This window comes from Lepisma saccharinum, chromosome 7 (genome assembly GCF_977018435.1).
Source record: "Lepisma saccharinum chromosome 7, izLepSacc3.1, whole genome shotgun sequence".
In the NCBI taxonomy this organism is placed as follows: Eukaryota; Metazoa; Arthropoda; class Insecta; order Zygentoma; family Lepismatidae; genus Lepisma; species Lepisma saccharinum.
In genome coordinates, this window is record NC_139235.1 from 17,040,751 (window position 1) to 17,053,086 (window position 12,336).

The following is a 12,336-nucleotide window of genomic DNA, read 5'->3' on the forward strand; positions in this document are numbered from 1 at the left end:
CCTTTACGTAAATATATATTATGAATTATATGATACAGTCACGAAACAACATTTATAAAAATAATTACCACTTTTCTTCATCCACTGTAAGAACGAAATTAATGTAAACAAAAACTATGTCACTTCTGAGAAATGGTTCCTATCGTATGTGTTAGTTCTGATACTTTCCATATATATATATATTGGTAATAGCTCTACAGGTCAAAATCCACGTGCATAAATTATTTACATTTACTTAGTTTAAAAGTTGCAATTCCTATGCCAATCAGAGAACTTGCAAGCCTGGAGGATGTCGTGAACACGGTAAAGCTAACGGGGTTACGAAACAGTGCATGCACGTATTATTACGTATTTATATGCATATCTAATAGTGTTTGTTTTGAGTCCCCCATTCCCACACATATGACCCCTGGCTTTCCTCATCCGCCGATTTGACGATTTACATGGGCAATGATACTTAATTGATCAAAAATGACATGACTGTCATCCCGCGCCCACCCTACTCGCCTGGCATAGCCCACTTACATCCTCAATCTCAATCTTTCTTCTTACAAAGTAAACAAAGATAATAATTATTATTTTCTTCTTCTTCAGATCACGTCCGCGTTAACCAACACTTCAAAAACCTGACCATTTCTTACTTCCTTATCTTTTTTTCGCAGTACTTCCTTCGCCATCTTGCACCCCCCCCCCTTTCCCTTTCAACTATATTTCGGCGCCTCTCCGTCCATCAGCGTCCCTGGCAAGTGCTCAGCAGAATGACAGCTTCCCACCAGGTTTGCATTTATTTTAATGTCGTCAGAATGTGCACTGCTACTGAAAAAAACATTTCTCCCCATGTTGTAAATAAAAGCGGTTTTTAAAGTTTTTAGTAGATGCTTTTTTGTAAAAATATGATGAGTTATTTATTATTTATAGACTCCCATGTATTCCTTATGGATTGATTGATTGATTTGTTGTTTTGAGTCCACTTTATGCACAGGTAGGCTAATCGGGACTGGACCTACAGTTTAAAGTGGGACCCGAAACACTCCACCGGGTATCGAAACCGGGACTCTTTGATTACAATGCAACAACTTTACTACGACGCCATCGGAGAGGCTCGTTATGGACAAACTTACGGCTAATCAAATTTAAGTTTTGTCTTTTCCTAACACAAACAAAATCTCAAACTTGTCCTCTTTCTGTTCATGTGTTTTTCTACGCCATCGGAAGTTTGATATTCCAAAGAGAACAAGTAATATAATACTCCTACAAGCGTAACGTTACAATCATCCAGCCCACAGACCTCTCTCTCTTTTTCTCGCTCGCTGCGGAAAGGTCGGTGGGGGAGAAGTTTCGGGTCCTCGCGTCTGGCGGGACATGGAAACTGTTCCTCTTTGCTTTAATTACGACCGTGTCACGTGTGTTGTAAAATATTTCATTCCAACCATGGAAGTTATTTATCAATATATAAGTAAACTAAAGTCCTTAGTGGACGTCGTCCTTAAGGGCTTCAGGAGGGCGGCCCTCCACTTTAATTTGCCATTGCACACACATACCCAGAGCCCGAGAGAGAGGGGGGGGGGGGGGCAGGCGCACAGCAGGTTAGAAGATCACGCTCGCTCGCCAGCTGTAGAAAAGGAGACTGACTCATTTGCTTAAACTCCCTCTGGAGAACATTGCGTCACTGGCTGTTTTCCTGGGAAGCCGCCTTCCAAAACACGGACAGACCGCATTCCAGCACACACTTCATTTCGCCCTGCGCCAGTGATAAACGGTTGGGGCTGTTTTCTCGGCGTTTGGGAGATGCACAGCGGACAAAGCCTTCTCTGTTCTCGGACGTGGGAGCTCGGTGGCAACGCAGAGTCCAGAATCAGCCACAACACCCAGTGTTGCCATTAACAGGCACTTTACACTAAGCTTAGAGAATTTTTGATGTAACGTCCGTTTGTGAAGGTGCACTCGCGTGCGAATAAACCAGAACCTTAAGTGTTGCGGTAAATATAGCGCTATATGTAAATAAAGTTCCCTTTATGCATTTTTTGAGGCGTATATTTGACGTATTGTTGTCACAAGTTCACCAAAAACATGCAACAATTTCCACCTACGTATTATATAAGTATCTTCACCAGATTACCATCCCAAAAGTTTTCATGTGTCAAAATTATTATTAAGTCAATTTTATGTACAGGTAGGCAAATTGAGACTAGACCTACAGTTTAGTTGAATTTTTTAATTTGAATTTCAAATTTTGGGTGCGTTAGCACTAAAAACTATCGCTATAGTGCACCCGTCACGTTACACAGGATCCAGCCCCTTACCATAACTAAAAGAACATAACTGTAATGTCGTCCAACTAAAATATTAAACTATTCCGACTTCGGTTAAAAGCTGAGGCTGCAAAGGGGACGACGCCAGAGGCTCGTTAGTCTGCAAAATGCAGTCCAGGGTGTACCACTTGGAAAGAGCACCCCTTACGCACCAGACTACAGATTTTTCTCGTAGTATGTGCCTTTTGGACATACTGTGTCTCGGATAATGTTCGGATATACATGTTTTGAGTTCTGCATGAGTCTTGAGGTATGTAATTAGCAATTAGTAAGGTTTAATTAATTTCATTTTTGTTATATTTGGGAGACTGGGCAGATGGAAGAAAGAGAAAGAGATAGGAAAAGAGAAGAAAGAGTGGAAAGGACAAGAGAGAAAGAGGAGAGAAGAAGGAAGAAGAATGAAGGAAAAAGAGCGTGAGATAAAGAGAGAGGGAGAGAAAGAAAAAGAAAGAGAGAGAAGAGAAGAGAGAGGGAGAGAATGAAAGAGAAAGAAGATAAAGAAAGAGAAAAGGAAAGAGAGGGAGAGAAAGAAAAGAGAGAGTCGTTCTTTCTATCCTTTTTCACTCTTTCCTTCTTTATCTCTCTCTCTCTCTCTCTCCTTCCATCTTCTTCTTTCTTTATTTCTTTCGTTCTTTCCTTCTTTCGTTCGTTCTTTCCATCCTTCTTTTGCAGCCCTCTGAAAATCACGTTAGATTTTTTCTTGCTTTACATTTGAAAAAAAAAAATCGGAAAGTATCTGCAATATGTGCGCAATTCCTTCCCCGATAATGAAAAACATATGAGACAATATGTAGGTACCGTTATGTGTAACCCATGCACGTCAACACTAGGTCCAGTTCTAGTCCAGAATATATCCTTTTCTTATTCACCGCATATCTAAATCATTTTTTTAAAAAAGTCCAGACCTGAACCAATTAGCACCAAAACCTATCCAAAAACGATCCACAGAATATCTACACATCCTTCTTGGATATCCTATACGGATGTCTTCTTGATGTTCCTAGCTATCTGTTGAGTATCCGTCAGTTGAGTATCCGTAACTACGGCACAAATTTCGAAAATACCTTCTTCATTAAATGCCCCTTGGACATATCTGTGCTGCATGGGAAAGTATGAGATAAATCTACAGGGTGTTCCAAAAGTATCATAAATAGGAATCATGTTCTATCTGCTGAGGTGTAGGGAATGACGGGAACGCATTGAACTGTGCCTAGCTCTCGAAGGCTGCCACACTGAGCATATTATGTACATTCCTACTATGAAGTGATATTATTTATGTATTGAGACTTTTGGAACACCCTGTTCTTTCTATTTTGCTTATTTTACGCAGCTCTTTTCCTTACTCTTGGGCTGGTCGCGACGATAAGGATGAAGTTGTTAATGTGACAAAGACAGTGATATCCGACTAAGGATCGAATCTCTGGCTTCCCAGCACGTGCCGTGCATTCCTAGAAACATTCGACCAATCGCAGTTGGCAACACTGGCCCCATCGCCAGCCTTCAACGTCCCTTCTCATAAATGCAACATCACACAAACACACCTACACACATGCACATACTGGGGGTGGCGTTACGAAACTGTGTGCACGCATTATTACGTATTTACATGCATGCCTAATAGTGTTTGTATGAGTCCCCCTCCCCTCCCCCCTCCCTGCCCCCTCCCCCTCACGCACGAACGCATACAGATGGACGCGGGCTTCCCTCATCCGTCGGTGAATGCGATCTGGAGATAAGCAGAAATCAGTACCAAGGTTATTCACCCCTGTTGAACTCCGTCCTTCCCTCTGGAGTGGATTAGGAGGGAAGAGAGGGTTTGATTAACTGTTTTGGGGCGAGAAAAAAACACGGAATTTCTAATTGCTAATCGCCAGCAGGTGTGACCTCGCTATGTAGGGACCGTATCGAGGTGTAGTGAGACGAGATTTGGCCAAGTCTAGAAATATATAGCATTAAATAATGTGCGACTTTCGCAGAGTATATCCTCATGAAGGTAAAACTTCCCTTGACGTCTCCCTCGAAAAAATGCAGTTTGATCCTGAATGCGTATGCAACTACGCAGCACGGGATCCCAATGGGCCCGTCTAGTTCAATGCACTAGGTGTAGTGCAGATGTATCCTGTCAGGCTGGTGCAAGGAAATGACGTTCAACCAAGCAGACGAATAGCGGTGTTTAATAGTGCAAACGGTGCAGACACAAAATACTCTACTTGACACCAAATCAACGAAGTAGACGAGTCGGTGTTGCACCGTGTAACCAACTATAGACGGTTCAGTGCAAAGAGAACCAAAAAGTGCAGCTAACTACATGAGGCCTAATTGCTACAGGGCGATTATTTTCGTAATATCTCAGCATACTGGCCGAGTCCATTGAGCGAGCCTGCCAGCAGCCTAAAGCGCGAGCAAGAGGGTCAGTGATAGGTGCTGGGTTGGGATGATGTCAGCGGCTCGCTTGCTGTTTGGTTGCTTCGGGAGTTTAAAACTCGTTCCCGAGCTGCAAATGGAAAACAGCTACGCGTGCTATGAAAACATTCTTCCTCTACTACTGGAATGACTTCGTAATTAATATACGTACACAAAAATACGCTACTTATGTATAAACAATCAGATATGCCCGAAGAAATCGCACAGTAAAATGGGGGTGCAAGGGGGTTTCTTAAAGAACCCAAATATCATCAACCTCTCCTTCACGTATTGTTACAAATAAACGAGTATAATTCTCTGAGAGGCTTGTGTCCTGGCTACGCATACCGAAACGTCTCAATACCATCGCTCATGCATATTCGTTACATCCACGGATATTGTTAAATCAATTTTGTTTGTCTCTTTACTCGTTCCCATGGAAACCGCTACTAAATATACACAACAAAATTCTCTCAATGTAAGACATTTCTGCAAGTAGTGCACAGTTGTGCACAAATATGCCTTTGCTGAAACAGAACACATGAGTCAGCAAAGGAATATTTGTTCACTGTCAATGCAATTAATACAACAATCGGGATATACGAAGAACAGTGATTATTTTTCATGTTTTCACTGAGTAAGTAACAAGTTGTGAATAGCGTCTTTAAAATGTGAAATAATTTCTAACCCAACAATGTCATAGTTCATAGTAATAGTAGTAGCGTAGTGTAATTCTATGCTGAGAAGAAGGGAACGGATTTATATGTACTGAAAATGTGCTTAATATGTAAATACATATTTACTTATTTTCACCACAATATGGAGTTAAATATGGACTTAAAATTGTACAAATTTACCTTTTTAATGATATAAGCTACACGAGCTACATAAAATAGAGTACGCTTACATTAACATTAATTGTAAAACAACACAAAATTTGTTTTCGTTTTCTGTTTCCTAAACAATGAAAAACAATTTTTTTGTTGTAAGTGTGGAACAGATGCTGGAGCCCTCTTTCTTTATGGTTGACAACAATTGTAAATAAACAGGAATTTCAAGCGTTTTACAATACCAAAAGCAAACAATTGGGAGGTTTAATTTTTTTAAAAAAATGTTCGGATAGAAACATTATTATTAACGCAATTGGAAGGTAAAAAAAAGGTCGTAAACTTCCATTTGTTTAACGTCACTTGGACCTTTGTCAGTTATTCGCAAAAAATTCATCCAACTCTTTCGGTCACACGGGGACATGTGGTACTGCGCGAATATGGAGTATATGTTGAGAAATGTTCTGAAATATGGAAATAATATGTAATAATAAATAAAATATGTAAAATATGAGCCAAAACCCTAATATATGTACGAATATGGAAAATGAAAACTGAATATATCTAGTCTGCACGCCATGATGCGCAGAGAAAATGCAAAATAAAACTGATTTCAGCTTCATGTATAAATACATATGTATTTACATGTAAATTCGTTCCCTGCTGATAAGTAAGCCATTGTCACTTTGACGTCCCATTTTACGATCAAAAGAATTGGGACAAGAGTAAAATAGGGGACTGTCCCGGTTAACGCAGGACGTCTGGTCACCTTATACATGAAGAACTTCCAGAATCCTTTAAACAAGGTTAAATTCCCCACATACAGAGGGATAAAGACATGACAATTAGGAGAGAAAATGAACAGAAAGAAAGAAAAAGAGAGAGAATGCAAGGGAAACAGGATGAAAGAGAGAGAGAAAAAGAAGATTAAGAGAGAAAGAGAAGGAAAGAATGACAGAAACACAAGAAGGGAAGAAGAGAGAAAAGAAATATTAGAAAGAGTGAAAGAGAAACAGCAAAAAATAGAAAGAGGGAGGCCGAAACTAAGGATGAAGGAAGAGAACAGAAACAGGACAGAACAAAGAAAGAAGGAGAACGAAAGAATGACAAACATACAGGAAGAAACGGAAGAAACGCAGGTAAAAGTTGGGAGAAAGAAAGAAAAAAGTTGTAAGAGATAGAGAGAGAGAGAGAGGAGGCTGAGAAAAAGTGGAAAGCGATAAGAAACAGGAGAGAGATAAAGAAACGAAGGAAGTAGAGAGAAAAGAAATACAGAAAAAGAAAGAGACAGAGGCAGCCAAAAAAGAAAACTGAAGGGAAGAAAGAAAGAAGGAAATCTTAAAAAAAGGCAAGAGAGAAAGAAGGAAAGAATAAAAGAGAAAGAAGAAAGAAGGAAAGAAAAATAGGAAGAGAAAGAAAAAGAGAGGAGGTTTGGAAGCAGGGCCAACCTGATTTCTTTCTTCCACTCTTGGAGCCCACCGAAACAATATTATGTTGCGACTTTACTGGTGGTTATTGATTTGATTGATCGAGTTGGTGTTTTGAGTCCACTTTATGCACAGTAAGGCTAATCGGGACTGGACCTACGGTGTAAAGTGGGATCCAAATCACTATGTGTCTCCACCGGGTATCGAACCCGGGCCCCCTTGAATACAAGGCGACGACGCTACCACTGCGCCATCGAGGAGGCCTTCACTGGTGGTTGGTTAATCTTGTCCTTGAGCAACAGAGTGGTGGCCACGCTTGAAGTCTAAACAAGTCACGATGACTACACACTAAATCTGCACAATCGCGATAACGCTGACAAACGTCGATTGTTGCTATGAAGTGATTTATTGTAAGTGGATAAAATGACATTACTAAACACATCTCTAAGAACAGCAGACGTCACGAAATCACCGAATTTCCAGGGATTTTCGCCATGTTTTACGGATATGTAGTCGTACCTAAGGGTGATCATTTTACCGGACGCCAAATTTTTTTTTAACCAAAACCTTTTTTTTTTTTACATAAGCGTAGCTATTTGTTTAAAAAAGGAGTTGTTACAAACCAGATAACAATTGAAAGGAAAGGAGTTTCAGAAAAAAACATACGCAGATGGCAGCACACGTTAAAAGTAATATAAATAAATTGTCGGAGGGTAAGAACCAATTTAGTGAAAATAGAAATATGGAAAAGATGGAAACAATGTAGGAAAAGATGGAAACAATGTACAAGAAATAGATAGTAGATGAAAAGGGAAATACAAGTGGTTTTCATCATTAAACAAGAAAAAAGCGTATAGACAATTGTTAGGCTTGCGAAAAGAAGTATTCAATGAAGTAAAAATTTAGGGATTCCAGAAGTACAGCTCATAATAATATAGGCTTTGTTTTCAATGTTACCATTCCTCAAAGAAAGAAATTTTTTGAATCTATGTACTGCTGCATAACATAATACATGCATAGCAAAATCATGCAGCAATTTAAGCTAAGGGATTACTGTTATTTTTGTAACATTAAATAAATGCATACATATAATAAACGTATTCCTTAACTTAAAATATTAAAAAGAGAGCTATTATTTTCTTATTTAAATCAGTAAATATGTACAGTAACATGGGCAAGGTTTTATGGTGAAAATTTTATCTTGAGCTGCCCCTGTGCGGTTGTTCCGATTCGAATAAAAGACATTCCCCAGGCAGTATTTCCCGCAAGTTTCCTGCCATGATGAACAAATCTACAATGCTGGCAGCCCTGATTCCAAAGTCTTCATCGAGCCAGGAATGTTGATTCCCAGTGCAACCTCCACGATTCGGTCGAGAGCGACCGTTGTCTTGTTTGCCTTTTCTTATCTTATCTCCACTTGCGATAACACCCTCTTGCGCTTCCCAACGCTTGCTCCCCCCCCCCCCCCAGAGCTCCACGGGAATAGGTTGAATGATGGTCATCGACTGGAATTCGATGCATTCTTCATCGTCTTACTCATCAGAACGTCTGCATCAAATATATAACATCCTGCTTCATCAGCACGGCAGCAAAACCCAGAATTTACAGCGGCGTCTTTCACCAAACGCAGACATTACGATATGTAGAACACAGTTCATCACGCGCAAACGACATTTTGTTTAAGATACGACATCTCCTCGCTGTCATTGGTAGAAATTTATCGCCGAAAAGGTCTAAGGTCGATTGCTTTGGCAATCCCATTCCCTGGGGAAGTCAAAGTGGTGATATAAATACTAAAGACTAAACTATAAAGCTGATAAAATGGCGTCTCAAATTTTCCTGGAGCGACTCGTGGCCATAACGCAGTGTTGCCATACCAAGATTTTCCTCTGCGCATGGAAATTCAGGCAAGTGTATCAACGAAAGGAGAATTTTCATGAAAAGTATGAAAACTGAAGGGAAATTTGTAGACATCCGGCTAACCAATGAGAAAGACAAGTTGATTCAAGTGTGAAACACATTTCTTTCGTCGCATAATTTATTCTTCTCAAAACAAACCATAATTATTTCTTTTTTAAGTTGACACAAGATCTTACCATTAGTATATAACTATTAAAGTTATTGTAACAAGTCAAGTATAAACTTAATATTTATGAAAAATTGCCACATATTTTCCGCAAAGTGTGCAAACCTGCTACAAATAATACCGCTATTATTTCCTTCTTACTTTCTATATTTAAAAAAAGCCTAACACTATTGTAAAACAATGCTTTTGAGACAATGGAAATAAAAGTAATCAATAATTCTACTACTACTACTACATAATTAATGATAAAGTTATGTGATTGCAAATTTTTTTTTCTAGAATGAAGAAAAAAGGGGACATTTTCATGGTTTGCAATATACTTATTATATTAAGCAGAAGAAACTTCAATTAATTATTGTCCAACTATAAATGCAATCAATTCCTTTGAAAACAAATAGCCACGCACCCAGTTCAGATACATAGTGGGTCGAATCCCACTTTAGCTGTACGTCCAGTCCCGATTAGCCATTATATGCATAAAGGAACATAAAAAAATAAACTCGAACAACTGAATTGCAACGCCAATGTAACCAGAAAGGTCTTGGCAAGGGTTGTTAAAGGTCCAGGAATTTTAAATAATTTCAACTTCGGTCCAGGAGAGAGAATAGGAAAGCGTAAATTGGTTCTGGACCGTAAAGGACCTTTCTATCTGTAAAGAATTTCGGCTGAATTTAAATCCGGTCCAGGAACCTTTTTACCGGATCATTTTAAACAGAGTCCCAAGTTCCGTATTGAAATGAAACAATACGCAACTTGGACAGATTTTAAATTGTGCTAGAGAGAGAGAAAAAAAAAAGATTCCGGTCCTGCAGCAGAACCCATTAGAATTTATGCGTTCCTGGACCTTTTTTTAACAACTTTCTCGTTAATATTCCGGCTTTTCTTAACACCAGGCGGCAGATCGTTGAGTCGCGATCACCCTCGGTGCACAAAGCGACCTCGCAAACTCAGGACTCCGGGGCGATCATCTCTAGTCCGGGGGGTTTGATATTCCGGGCAGGCCGGAGTTCGCTTTTCTGTCCCAACGTCCTCGGGCGACGCGGCGACAAAATGGATCGAAGAGCTCTCGCGGAGAAAGAGCAGGGGGGGGATGGGGGTCACGTGACCTCCCTTACTCGCTGATCCACGCTGCGAACTCTCCGCTTTTTCCGAAACGGGAAAACGTCGTAAAGCATGGTTAAACAACACTAGCACGCGAGGAGGGAGAGAGGGAGAGAGAGAGAGAGAGAGAATGAATGAGGGAGGGAGAGAGGCGACCGTCAAGCAATGAAACAGAGTCCAGTGCCCTGATAAAACATTTGGTTTCAACCCTGAACGAAATTAATGGAACGGCGAGTTCGTTGCAATGTACAAGCTTGTCCTTCTTAATTATTTGCAGTGCCTACCCCTCACCTGTCCGTCCGTAAATGAGGTTTTAAGCTAGACGATGTGTCACCCGGTTTAGTACGTGAATGGCCACATAAAGAACAGAAGGAGTTGAACTGTCAGCCTTCTAGAGATACTAACAATTGAATAGCTTTGTTGCTTTTATTATTATTATTGATACCAGTGTTATCAGTAGAGACCGGATGTTTAGGCACTAAAAACATATTAAAATAGGCAGGCAAATAAGCATTTATAATTTTCAAAATAGGCAGTAAAATAGGCATTAAAATACAAATAGGCAATAAAAAAGGCAATTAAATTTAACTAAAAATAATGAAGATAGACATATACAATCAATACAAAAAGAAATAAGTGTTTAAAAATATAGAAACATACCTGTACATTCTTTATAGTTGCTTGAAATAAACCAGGAGCTCATCATTACAGACAGGAGTCCAATATTATACTTAATAAATCACTGCAAACGGGAGCCACGTCAACCCAAAATTTTCCACTGTATAATGGCTACATACAATAGTCTGACAAAAGAAATTGTTGGCTACTTCCAACCAGTACGCAAATTACTTTATCACTGCACACAGGGTTATTTCAGTTAAAGAATTTACACTATATATTCCACACAGCAGTTCGAACTAAGAATCTGTTTAAATGCATTTCAAGTTTGTACTGTACGGTTTGGCAGTCTCTGAATAAGAAGCACTAATTGTGGTTGCACATCACAACAAGGCATTTCTTCAGGTGATCAACCGACAAGTTATGTCTGCGATCGGACAACACATTTTTTAGAATTGAAAAAGATCTTTCAACCTCCACAGATGTTACCGGAGCATACTTAAAGCACGCGAGAACATGTGGATCTAACTCAGTTTGTATATTTTCACCTTTCAGAACTTGTTGAATTACCCTTAATTTGTCCAAGTCCTCATTAGCTGCAATAACTCGCTGTTATTTTTAAATTTCTTGTAAGCATCGGAAACTAATCCTGGGAACAGGAAATTGTATGCACCGAGTTCAGTCATGTCCCAATTTGAAAGAAAATGCCTAAAATAGGCAATATCTGGCATTTATGAAATAATATAGGCAATATCGTATGAAATAGGCAAAATAGGCAAAATTAAATTGCCTTTAAATGAAGCTAATCCCTCCCCCCTGACCTTCGCAACATTTGTTTTCGTCATATCTCTAACAGGAAAGAATAGGCATTTTGCCTAACATCCGGTCTCTAGTTATCAGTAACGGTTGAATTTTATTTATCGATACCGGCCGACACTTTTAACGTTCTCTGAGTTCGGAAAAATGTCGCGCTACACTTTTGCAGTCTAATTATCGTGGAATGTAAAATTCGATGGTTCCCTTTACTCTGTATCAATATTATATAAAGATCTGTATTTTGTGATTGCATAGCAGTTTTTACATATACGAGGGGAGAGTGAAAAGTTTTGAGCATCACATGGAAGGGGCGTGTGAGCTACAGTTTCTCATTATGATTTCTCTACATAATTACATAATCTCTATAGTCACCCCAGATCAATGCAATTATGCATTCTGTGCTGCAATTTGTTTTACAGTCATCTGGTAGAATGATTTGTCCTGAGTCTCGCACCTCTGAATAACCGCCTCCGTCCGTGTGGAAATGACGTCCTCGAAGTTCATAGCAGGGAAAAGATGAAAATCTGAGAGGACAGGTCGGGGGAATAAGGTGGATGGGGAAGTGCGGTGAAGCCACACTGGACCAAAGCAGCCTGTGCAGTGAGGCCTTTCCGACAGAGGTACCGAATCACGGCCCTATCGGCCACTCTCTTCTCTGACACTTCATTCATTTTCAACCTGACAAAAAAGTAGAAGAAAACATGTGACTTTCGTAACAGTTCGCACAGAGTGTCCTAAAACTCAAA